Raw genomic sequence first — 12,661 nt, forward strand, 5'->3', positions numbered from 1 at the left:
CTAGGGAGTCCCTGCTGGGCGTGGTGTCGGGTGCTTTAATATATTCAGATTACCAGCCGGCCCACACTTTGTCCACGGCTAAATCCTTTCCAAGCATCAGCTGCTCCTCCTCTACTGGGAGCTGAGACTGAAAGCCAACGGCCATGTCAGCCTCAACCAACCCACAAGTTAACGTCATTTGATGCAAAGGAACAGAGAGAGGGACCAGATCCATGCCATGTATTGCTTCACAAGAAAATGGAAACAGACTCCAAAAGGAAAGCATGTGGTGCTCTTAGAGATATTCAGCTGCTGCATATTCTAAAAATAAAGCAGTCTGTGGATGATATTCTTCAAAACTAAATGAGAAGAGAGGAGGAGGCTAGTGGAGAGGGAGAGGTGTGACTCAGACACACCTCATTATAAAAAGTTCACACAGCACGAGAGCAGCAAAACTAAGTGAATACTAACCACAGTCATGATTTTGACATTCCACATTAAATGAAACTGATCAATTGTGGTATTCACTGCGAGCTCCACTGGTAGAAAAGTCTGAAAACAGATGATGGAGATAAAATGACTTGGTGTCAGCTTGGCTAAATCTGACATTAGAACACCTTACAGCAGCATTTCTGTCAAAGCCATTTTTGGTCATAGACCTGTCTGAGAACCCAGCAGCATCTACCATAGTCTGTGAGACGTTCAGGAAATCTTAGGAAATTGTAGAGTGTATCAAAACTCAAATGTTCCACAAATGAAGCATTTAGTCTGTGGTCAGTTTTATCAGATGATTTCCAGGAAAAGAATGCCGTCAAAGCTTACTTATTTATCATTAAAATATTTTACATATCTATCGAGATACATCAATGCAAAATTGGTCTGCAAATTAAGCCAACTATTGATCAGTATGCTAAGGTCTATTGATACCATGCTGTACCAAATACAGAGGTGAGACAAAATCATGAAATTTTGCAGTTTTGCACACTTTGCTTTCAGCTACACTCTGTGGTATTAGGACCACACTGTAAAAAATATCCCTTTAACATATATTATATAGAAAACACTTCTTTATGTCATTTTATCAACATCTGTACAATGCAAATAAACTGCAATCTGAAAAGTTAAAATCTGAGAAGTGAATGAATATTTGTTAGATATGATCAGGATTGATGATGCTTCAAAATATAACAGTGAAAGTTGAAAATCATATTAATGGTAGATTTTGGACGAGGTCCTTCAGAAAGTAAAGCTCCAAATGGTGCTGCTGCTCCTCAGGATTTTCCTCTTTAGTTCTCTGTTTTATGGTTTCTAGTTTTTCCTCTATTTCAAGCCTCAGTCACTGCAGCTCCAACTGCTGCTTTAACTAGAACTGCAATAACTCCCTCTGCTGTCCACAAGTTAAATTACCGTCTAAGTCTCACACTGACTCCTGGACGACTAACAGGCTGCTTCCAAAGCTCACCAGCCTCAATCAGGTCCAGCTTCAACTAACCTTTACACTCACTTCAGGCTTCCTATCAGCACTTTCTATCCCATAATGCTCTGTATTTGTAGAAGCTGTTCCTTGGTGCACTGATCCAGAGAAACTCTGAAGGAGTCTGAAAGAAGCGCTTCACATCTGAAGACATGCTCTGAATGATCAACCAGAATAGTTCAGAACAAACACCACACCGGAGAGATGAACTTTCAACAAAGCCGGGCATTCTTTGTGGAAGTCAGCTTGATAAAAACTAAAACTTCAGTCAGAGTTAACAAACCAGGAACTAAACACACCTCTCACAAGCAAAATCAACATCATGCACAAACCTGACCTAACTGATTGTCTGAAGGATCAAAAGCAGACATTCAACCAGTTTTCTAACAACCAGTCTGTCTGTAACATGAAGCAAATGAAGGAAACAACCACTGTAGGAGAGGATCACTATTCGTCTGATAGGGTGCTGACTCAGGGTTGGATTACCAGGATCACACCAGGAGTGCCGGCCAGAGCACCACTTAAGGCCGCTCAGAGTACAAGGTGAAAAAAGGCTAGGAGGCAGACGTTGATACTTTCTGTACTTTACTCCTTACACAGCATCAAACAGAGACAGACCAAGTCTTTGGTTCGTGTGTTGCTTTCTACAATAAAATAAAAGATACAATGAACATAAAGTATAACTTATCACTTGAACAAACAATAGTTAAATGAGGGAGATAATCAAAGATTGTAGGCTTAATTCAGCCACGCAGTGATAATAGGTACTTTAAACATGCTGTCAAGTTACCGTAAATATCACACAGCCTACTCCCGGTATAACGCTCTTACTGTGATAAAACTTCCGGTAATGATCCGCGCTAAACAGCGGCAACGAACAGCATCAAACTCGGCGCATTTGGCACAGCGACAACGCCCCCCAAACTACACATACACCCATAGTTATATACAAACACTAGATGGCTCATGAGCGCTGTCAGCCTATGGGGAGCGACGTCGCCACATGGCGGCCATCTTGGGACAGGGCTGCTCGATCACTCATAACATTAAAGTCAATGGAGCATGGATTTTAAAATCACTGTAGATTGCTCAATTTTCAACCGATTTTAGAACAGCTTGGTTTGTTATAAACGTCAGAGATGTACTTGTTTTACTGCTTACATAAGAATAATTAAAACCATTGAATTCATATAATAATGAACACAGATATCTTTTTTCAGCATAAATGGATGTAAATGTAATTTTATTATTTAGCATTGCACTTCTTTATTACTATCAGCTTTCTAATGCACAGATAAAAACAAAGCTCAACCAAAATCAACGCACAACAAACAGAGATGTTGTCTTTTCTTTTCATGAACCTGGTGCCTACATTACCCACAATGCATTTCGGCTGCAGGCTAACTAATCCAGGCATAGATATATACAAACAATAAGTCTAAGGTCTCAATCAAAGTCTCTTAACAAGCAAATAAATACAACCACAACCACAAAGAATGTAATTTCGCCTAAAGATTCGGTTCTCAAAAAACGTTGGTCTCAGGAAAACCTAATAATTGAAAATCAGATTGTGAGTAACACCATCTTCAATGTGAGTAGCCAGGCAGAAAAGACACACAACTATGCCGCATTTTTCAAAACGAAAAGCTGCGATTTCGGAATTGAGCCCGAATCATAGCCACGTTAATAAGGTTTGTAATAAACTAAACCGTTTGTAAATCAATCAAGAATTGAGCGAGTTATGAGTGTTAAAGTGAGGAAATCATCCACCTTACCATTGACTATAGTACAGTGCGCCAGAGCAGTCCCCTGTCCTAAGATGGCCGCCAAGTGACGACGCCGCCGACTCCGTCTTGAGACATCTAGTGTTTGTATATATATCTATGCATACACCAACAACTAACGTACAATCATTAATAAACATGATATTCATCACTAAACAACACATATATACCACACAGGTCACACAACAACCGCACTCACCCGTCATCTACACACACTCGTCCCGTCTGCAGCAAAAGGTCCTGCGAGAGTGACACTAACCAGCAGACCAGCGCACACACCCACTCGCTCTCACGCCTGACGTCACTCACCACACAACTATCACGTGAACAGGCCCGTCCACAAGATTAGGAGTGCAATAAAAACAACTGAGAACAGATAACAAGGTCTTCTTCTTCTTCTTGTTTTACGGCGGTTGGCATCCAGCTTCTTGGTGCATTACCGCCACCTTCTGTTCCGGAGTGTGGACCAGACAGTAGACTTACAGACTTTACCCGACCTAGTTCAAACTATCAAATCTACAAACACACACTACAAAGACCAAACAAAAACCCAAACAAACAAATAAACAAAAAAAAAAAAAAACCAAAAAAACCTCTAACTTGCACTCTCCACACCAAAGCCAACTACCACCCCTTATTCCTATCATTATCCCTACCTAACCATCATATTCTATTATAAACCCCGGTCCCCTTTAAAAAATCCATCAGTGCCCTAGCCTGTGCCCTCTCTTCCATACTTAGCAACTCTTTCAGTGTAAATTCCTGCACCCCTAACTCCTTTATCCTATCCATCAGCTCCCCTCTCTGCACCTCATATCTTCTACACCTCAGAACTACATGTTCCACCGACTCTTCCTCCTCCTGACAACCCTCACATAAACCAGTCTGGTGCTTCCCAATCAGTTTCAGTGTTTTATTTAGTGCACTATGCCCCAATCTTAACCTGGTTATCACACTCTCCTCCCTCCTGTGTCCACTACTCACCCTCCCACCTCTGACGCTCTTTTGTACCTGATACAGGTGCCTCCCTTTCTTCTCTCCATCCCACCTTTCTTGCCACACTGAGTTGCTTTTTTCCCAGATAATACTTTTGATTTCTTTCTTGCTGATCCTCAGATGCATTTCTATTTTCCTTTTCAGTAAAGCTCTCTTGGCCAGATCATCAGCCCTCTCATTCCCCCTCACCCCTACATGTGCTGGTACCCACAGAAACTTTACCTGACCCCCCTGGTGAACAATTCTTGTTAGTGACTCAAGAGCTGAATATAGGATGTCCTGACGGCTGTTTGAATGAAAAGACCTGAGGCTTGCTAGCACCGATGATGAGTCTGAACACACTAATGCCTTTCCTAGACCAGTCTTCTCCACCCACTGTAGTGCAACCAAAACCGCCACCATTTCCACTGTGTATACTGAAAGATTATTAGATGTTCTTCTGTTGATCCCAATTCCTCTTTCCGGGACTGTTACCCCAAATCCTGTCACCCCTGTCTCAGGTTGCTTTGCCCCATCTGTGTATATGCAAGTAAAATTGCTGTACTTTGTTAATATGTGACACTTAAACTCACCAACCAAATCAACCATGCCTTTCCCCCTCCTCTTAGCCTCTAATAAACCCCAATCAACCTCAGGCCACACTAGCATCCATGGGGCCACACCTGGATAGACTACCGTAGGACTAACTTTGAGGTTAAGTATTCCAAATTCTTTTGCAATGTTATTTGCTTCTTTTGCAAAGTTTTGCCTCCGGCTCCTTTCACTCTCCCAGAACCCCTGCAAAACTCCCTTTGTCAGATGAGACTGATTGTGTCCTTGCAAGTTAGCCCAGTAGTTAGCTATTATCTGCCTTCTCCTAATTTCCAGAGGCATCTCTCCCACTTCCACCTGTAGAGCAGGAACCGGTGATGTTTTGACTGCCCCACTACAAACCCTCAGAGCCTGTGCTTGAATCACATCCAGTTTACATAATAAGGACTTGGATGCAGAACCATATGCCACACTGCCATAATCAATCACTGGTCTTATCAGCGCTACATATAACCGCTTCAATGCTGAGCAGCTTGCTCCCCATTCTCTACCAGTCAAACACCTCATTACATTAATTACTTGCTTACACTTTCCTTCAATTCTCCTGATGTGCTCTGCCCATGTCAGCCGTGCATCAAACAAAACACCCAGAAATTTAAATGATTTAACCCTTTCTAACATGTGCCCATACATCCTCAACTTCATCCCTTCCTCAATCCTTTTCCTAGTGAAAAATAGTGTCTGTGTTTTCTCTACTGAGAACCTGCACCCCCATTCATTCCCCCACTCTACCACTTTGTCAATTGCACCTTAGACTTTCTTTATTGCGTGCTCCATGTTCTTTCCTCTTTTCCATAATGCCCCATCATCCGCAAAGAGCGATCTCCCTATATCTACTGGAACTTTTAAAAATACATCATTTATCATGATAATAAAGAGCAGTGGACTTATCACACTCCCTTGTGGTGTACCGTTTCCCACTGCGTACTGGTTTGACAGATCTGACCCTATGCGTACCTGTATTTTTCGTCCAAACAGAAAATCCTTCACCCAATTGAAAACTCTCCCACCAATCCCCATGTTGTGTATCTTTATCAGCAACCCCTCCTTCCACATCATGTCATAAGCTTTCTCAATGTCAAAAAACACTGCTATTACCGATTCTTTATTTACCTGGGCCATCCTTATTTCCGACTCTAATCTAACCACTGCGTCCATAGTGCTCCTGCCTTTCCTGAAACCACTCTGACACCCTGCCAAATGTTCCCTCTTTTCAAGTTGATATGACAACCTTTCCGTTATCATCCTTTCCATTACCTTGCAGACAGTTGATGTCAGTGATATTGGTCTGTAACTAGTAGGTTTGGATGGATCCTTGCCAGGTTTTCTTATTGGAACCACTACTGCTTCTTTCCAGGCTTCTGGTAACCTCCCCTCCTCCCACACTCTGTTATACAGCTGCAGCAACTTCACTAACCCTCCTTGCCCCAAATGTTTTAACATGCTGTAACACACCTGATCCTTCCCTGGAGAAGTTGGTCGTGACCTTCTGATGGCCCTCACCATTTCAGCCAATGTAAATGGCTCATCGATCACATCATCTGTCCTTGCCCTCTTGTTTAATAACCCTGGATACTGAGCCATAGTTCTCTCCCTCCCCTGTCTCCCCTCCTCTGACAAATTATCTGAGCTATGTACCTTTACAAATGCCTTAGCCATAACTTCTGCCTTTTCTCTGTTGGATACTGCTGACTCCTCTCCAGACGTTATGACAGGATAATCCCATTCCCTTCTTTCACCTCCCATCTTCTTAATCATTCCCCACACTTCCCCCACTGGTGTTGTTCTCCCTATTCTATCGCAAAAGTTTCTCCATGATGCCCTCTTAGCTTGCCGTATTGTTTTTCTCACCACTGCCTGAGCCTTTTTGTACCGAACTAAGTCCTGCAAGTTATGAGTCCTTTTAACTTGTCTGAATGCTTTATTCCTGTTTCTTACAGCCAGATGACACTCTTCTGTCCACCATGGTACCGAACTTCCTACTCCTTTTGCCCTTACTTTTGGGTATAGCGCCCTCTGCTGCCCTTACAATCGTGATGTCACCCGTTTATTTATTTCATCAATGTCTCCAAATATTTCTGTCTTGCTCATTAATTCCTCACATAACCTTTGAAACCGGTCCCAGTCTGCTTTTTGAAACACCCACTTTCTGATTCCCACCTTTGCTCTCACTTCTAATCTCTCCCCTACAGAGCACAGGATTGGGTAATGATCACTTCCTATTGTTGAAGCTGTCCACATCCCCCAGTTACTGACCCCTGCCATTGTGTTAGATACTAATGTTATATCCAATGCTGACTCGGTACCTGCTGTTATGTTTACTCTTGTCCCTCTTCCATCATTTACACACACCAAATCCCTTTCATCCATCAAATCTTCAATTACCTGACCATTCACATCTGTCTGCGCCCCTCCCCACAATGTATTGTGAGCATTGAAGTCTGCACACCATATGGCCTTGTTACTGTCTTGCCCTTTAATCCCTAATAGCTTTTCCAAACTAAGCCTCTTACATGGGTTGTAGTAATTAATTATGACTACTTTCTCCCCCCTTTCCCATATTTCCATCACAACAAACTCCTGATCCACTCCCTTTTCCAGCAACCTATAAGGAATTTCTTGCTTAATAAATGTTGCACAACCCCCACCTCCCCCTTGACTTCTGTCACTTCTTATTACTGTATACCCATGTACCATGAAATGCAAATTTGGTTTTAACCATGTTTCCTGCACACACATTACATCTGGTTTTCTATTCATCTCTTTAATGAAATGTTTGAATTCTTGACCATTAGCCAGCAAACTCCTAGCATTCCATTGAAGGATCAATACCATAACTAGAATTAGCCAACCCATGGTGTTTCCTGACTTGACTGATTAGTGAGATTGTCCCTCACTTCTTCCCATGTCAGTCCCACTAAGCCCAAGTGATGCACTGCCGCTTTAACAATCAGTTGAATTTTTTCACTTTTTGACTTTACCTCTGCTGTGCTGTTGACCACCCCTGCAATAAATGTTACCAGGTCTCTTTTGTCCACATACATTCTGTCACTCATTCTTTGCCGCCCTATGTGACTCCCTAAATCTCCTTGAGCGATAGTTTGGCTACTCTGCCCCCTAGCCACTTTCACAGCTTCAGCATACGAAATCTTCTTTTCCACTCTCACTCTTTGAATATTATTTTCCCATTTCATAGCCTCACATCCTCCATATGCCACGTTATGTGCACCTCCACAATTACAGCATTTTGGCTGCACCCCTGTCCCACACTCTCCATACTCATGATCTTCCCCACACCTAGCACACCTCCTCTTGCCCTTGCAGTTTTTGGCTATGTGACCAAATCTTTGACAATTAAAGCATCTCAAAGGTTTTGGAACATACGTTCTCACTGGGTAGCTCATAAAACCTAGAAAAACTTTTTTAGGTACACTTTCTCCTTCAAACTCAATCAATACTGTCTCGCTATCCACTCTCACTCCTCCTTTTGTAGTTTTCATTCTTTGCACACTCATTATTTCCCCCCTTTAATATTCTTCTTAAGCTCCTCCATACTTACAGTGTGTGATATCCCTGTGATTACTCCTTTTCCACCACCACTACCCTTTCCTGCTCCCACCCTCCCTGTGCTCACCACCTTGTTTTTCCCCAACTCTTTCAGTTTAAGTGCCTTATCAACTTGCTCATTATTAGTACACTTCACCAATAAATTGCCATCACTCAAGACCTTTGCAAACTGTATATCTCCTATTTTATTTGCCAGAATTGTTGTCAGTACAAAAGGGTTAAGCTTCTTCATGCTTTCCTGAGACTTCTCATTGAACCTTATAACAAACCAGTTCTCCGGTGTTTCCTTTCCAGTATGCTCATCTCCTTCCTCCTCACTGTTACAACTGTCATCATTGCCGTTCTTCTTCCTTTTATTCCTTCCAATACTACCCCTTTCAAAATCATAGTCTCCCCCTCCCTCCTCGTCCATATCTGCCCAACTGCCCACTTCTGATCCATTCACGGAACAGTTGTGCTCAACCGCCAAGAAACTGTCTTCAATTCGACTGGGATTCCCCACACTCTGTCGATTACTTTTACTCCTTCCAATCCCAGCTGATGACGCCGCCATCTCCTCCAACGCTCAACCAACCAAGATCAAAACTCGCCAGTAACAATAATTTCTCTTCCTGCAACAAATCAAACAATCCGCTCCTCCGCCCGCCAAAACTCCTTCCCCTCCAGATAACAATGTACATCATAAACAGTGATATAAACTGGCGACTTTGGGGCCTTTTCTACAACCACAGTAGGGTGTGTCTGCAGAGAAAGAGGCTGCACACTTCTGCTTTAGAGCACCTTTTTTTAGATTGCTAGATCACTGAAGTGCACAATATAGGGTTTTAAATGATGATTTCAGTCAAAATATACTGAGAATTTAAAAGGTTTATTCAAGGAGTATTCACTTTCATTTTGGCCCCAATAAGTTTGTCTATTTTTTTTGGTAAATATAACCTGCGGTTCTGAAAACAGACTGTAAGTCAAAATAAATCACATATTTACTAAAATTTTACATTAAAGTGCAACTAAACCCTCAGTCACACCAGGTTTTCACGCACTGTTTGAAAACTACATTCTGTTTGTTTAATGCTGGTTTTTATAAAGTTGGTCTCATAACAACATCAGCATTGATGTGTTTCATCACAGTACAGTCAAATCATTTAGTTTACAGCTCAAAAACAAACATCTTGAAGTGTTCAGTACCTCTGTCAGTTTTAAATTGTACACATCAGATTGTATCATAGTTAATAATGAAGACTATCAAAGGAAAAACAGTCAGCCTAAAAAAAGAGAGGAGGAAGAACATCACAGAGAGAAAATGGAGAAGGAAGAGTGAAGAGAGAGAGAAAGAAATGAAGGCATGCAGCGCTCAGACAGAGAAAGGGAAATGAGAGGCCTGATGTTATCAGAGACTATGGCTGTGTCCAAAATCGCATACTAACGTACTACTCATACTAAGTGTGACGTCAAAATAAGTATGTAGTGCGTTCACATTAGATAGTATGAAAAGATTGAGTACGCGAGAAATACCCGGATGTATACTATTTCCGGAAATTTTTTAAGTATGCGCTGCGACCACACTAGTCATACTCAACCGCCCCATAATGCTTTGTGAGCTACCCAGGTACTCTTGACCGAAATGGAAGCCTCCGTGGGATCTCTGGCCGGACTGGGGCGATATAAATGTAAGTGTGTTTTTATTTTATTTTATGTGGTTAAGTAGTCATCCTAATCACCCCACAGATTTGAGAAATAGGCGTTTTCTGACCAACGTTTGTCAGACGCCTCACAATGTGCCACTGAATGCTAGCAGCTAGGTGCAGCAGCTCGCTTTGCATACAGAACAAGTAGCAGCTACCTCCAGTAGCCTGCAGCTACAATTGAAACGATTCGCATAATCTGGCTAATAACTGCATGAGGAGTGCCGGCTTGAAATTGCCACATTAATTATGCGACTGTTTCCTGATCTCACGAAGTTCCCTCAACTGTTGTCCTCGTAAAAGCTGTTTATATTATGGTCAGTCGCCGAGCACATTTCCCGGACAGGATCTGCAAAGAACTCTTAAATATTATTATGTGAGTGGCTTTACCACTCGAGCGGACTGTTATGATGACCAAATAGAAGCAATTTCTTATACCACCTAACAATGCAGCTAATGCTTATAATGTTGGACACAACTGTTATTTTTCTCAGGAACGGATGAGGACACAGATCGCCTCATTAAGTGGCGCACTGAAAATGAGGAGATGTTTACAGGGCGTCGTAACGCAGCCCAAAAAGGTTTCGAGTAAGTACTAAACTCGTATCATACATCATACATTTTCCCACTCTGTTGTAAAATAATTCACAGATCATTGAGATAAGGCTTTTGGACAGTGTAAGGTCACAATCTTCTCTTCAGAGATAGTTGACTGTAAAGTCATTAATAAATGCAAAGAATTTATTGTAACAAAGTCTGTTTTCCTATTTCAATCCTGTCATGTGTAGAATGTTCATCAAGGACCACAACCTTGAGGGAAAGGTGGAGCCAGGGTGGGTAAAAAAAAAGGGAAAATTTAAAACAAAAATACAAGGTTAGTTAAAAACACTTGGCCATAGTCATTCAGTTATCCACAGTATATCCTCTATGATTATTAACAAATAACCTCTGTGCTGTGTGGTAGGAACTGAAGGCACCGAGGACAGGGGTCAGCACAGAAGGAGGAGAGACAACTGTTGCCTCGTCGAAATGGTATCAGGCCATGGATGAGGTGATGGGGCAAAGGCCCAGCATAGCCCCACCAGTCCTCATCACCTCAGCCATGTCAGAACCTGTGGCAGCAGCTGTCTCTCCTCTGGAAGGCGACAGAAGGAAGAGACTGAGAGAGGCTGACATGTGGGAGTTTTTGAGGGACATGGAGGAGAGAGAGGAGGAAAGAGAAAGGAGAGCAGAGGAGAGGGAGAACAGAAGACGAGCAGAAGAGAGAGAAGAGAAAGAGAGAGAGAGTGGAGAGAATGGATGGAGAGTCGGGCCAGGGAGGAGAGGAGTGAGAGAGATGGAAAGCAGAGCAAGGGAGGAACGTTTGTTGGGGATTTTACAATCGTTTTTAAAGAAATAATGTGTTGTTCATTTATAGTTCATTTTTATAGTTCATGTCCTTTTGGTTCTGTTTATTAAAAAAATGTTTATCAAATCTTCTGTTTGGTTCATTTTTTTTATATTATATACAGCATTTCAATGTAGGTAAAGTTTCCAATTATGAGTTTACAGTTACGATTACACATGAGCAAAAAAAAAGAAAAAATGTAGAAATAAGCAAACTATTTACAAAGAATGTGAGAAATTTAGAATGTGAGAAAACTATTTACATGTTGAACAGAGTTGCGTTTAAATATATTACCGTAACAATAATCATGTTCTTGCAGTTCATAGGGGGGGTGTTGTGGGGCAGACACTGCAGCGGCAAGACGGTTTCTGAGACCATCACCAGATTGCTGGACTGGCACAGGAACCTCAAAGTCCACTCCATCATCATTATCTTCCTCCACAACCTCTGGCTCTAAAATGTCTCCATTTCTGATGCAGAGGTTGTGGAGGAAAACGCAGGCAACGATGACCTCCGGCACGAAGTCCACCTCCACCTCCAGGGCCTTCAGAAAAATGGATCACCACCTGGTCTTCAGGACACCAAAAGCCCTCTCCACCACACATCTGGCCCTGGACAGCCTGGCATTAAACCTGCCCTCCACAGCATTCCGGACAGGCTCACGGAATGGTGTGAGCAGCTCTATTGGCTGAGCCAGGCATGGGTACCCACCGTCACCAATAAGATGCCAGCCTGGGGGTGGGTACAGCTGGTGAAGATAAAAGGGGCTGCTTCTCAGGACCCGGGCATCATGGACACTGCCGGGAAAGCCCACAACAATGTCCAAAAAGCTGTCTTTGTGGTCACAAATGGCCTGGAACTGAACAGAGTGGAAGAGTTTCCGATTAAAGTAATCGCCAGGAAACCTTCCAGGTGGCACAATGCGGACGTGGCACCCATCAATACTTCCTGCCACCCTCCTGAATGCTGGGGAACCTGCCAGCTGGGCAAAGCCAGCCCCAATTTCTTCCAGCTCATCATTGTTGGGGAAGCACACGGCCCGACGAAAAATTCCCTGGATGGCCTTGCTGGTCTTGTGGACCATGTCGTGGCATGTGCTCCGGGGAAAGCCAAAGGCCTCTGACACAACCCGGTAGGATGTGGCGCTCGCCAACCAATAGACAAAAACAAGAACTTCGAGCGCCCTCCCCCATCCATGGTC

The 12,661-nt window shown here is 42.8% G+C and overlaps 1 protein-coding gene and 1 pseudogene across 2 annotated transcripts in view; one reads left to right on the forward strand and one right to left on the reverse strand.

Moving 5' to 3' along the window:
* LOC127531949 (NACHT, LRR and PYD domains-containing protein 14-like) overlaps positions 1-4,167 on the reverse strand; it is a 38,125-nt pseudogene extending 33,958 nt beyond the window's left edge.
* The window catches only part of LOC127531988 (zinc finger protein OZF-like), a 184,259-nt gene that overhangs the window by 143,491 nt on the left and 28,107 nt on the right, over positions 1-12,661 (forward strand). The gene's annotated exons all lie outside the window — the stretch shown is intronic.

This window comes from Acanthochromis polyacanthus, chromosome 22, assembly GCF_021347895.1.
Source record: "Acanthochromis polyacanthus isolate Apoly-LR-REF ecotype Palm Island chromosome 22, KAUST_Apoly_ChrSc, whole genome shotgun sequence".
NCBI lineage: Eukaryota > Metazoa > Chordata > Actinopteri > Pomacentridae > Acanthochromis > Acanthochromis polyacanthus.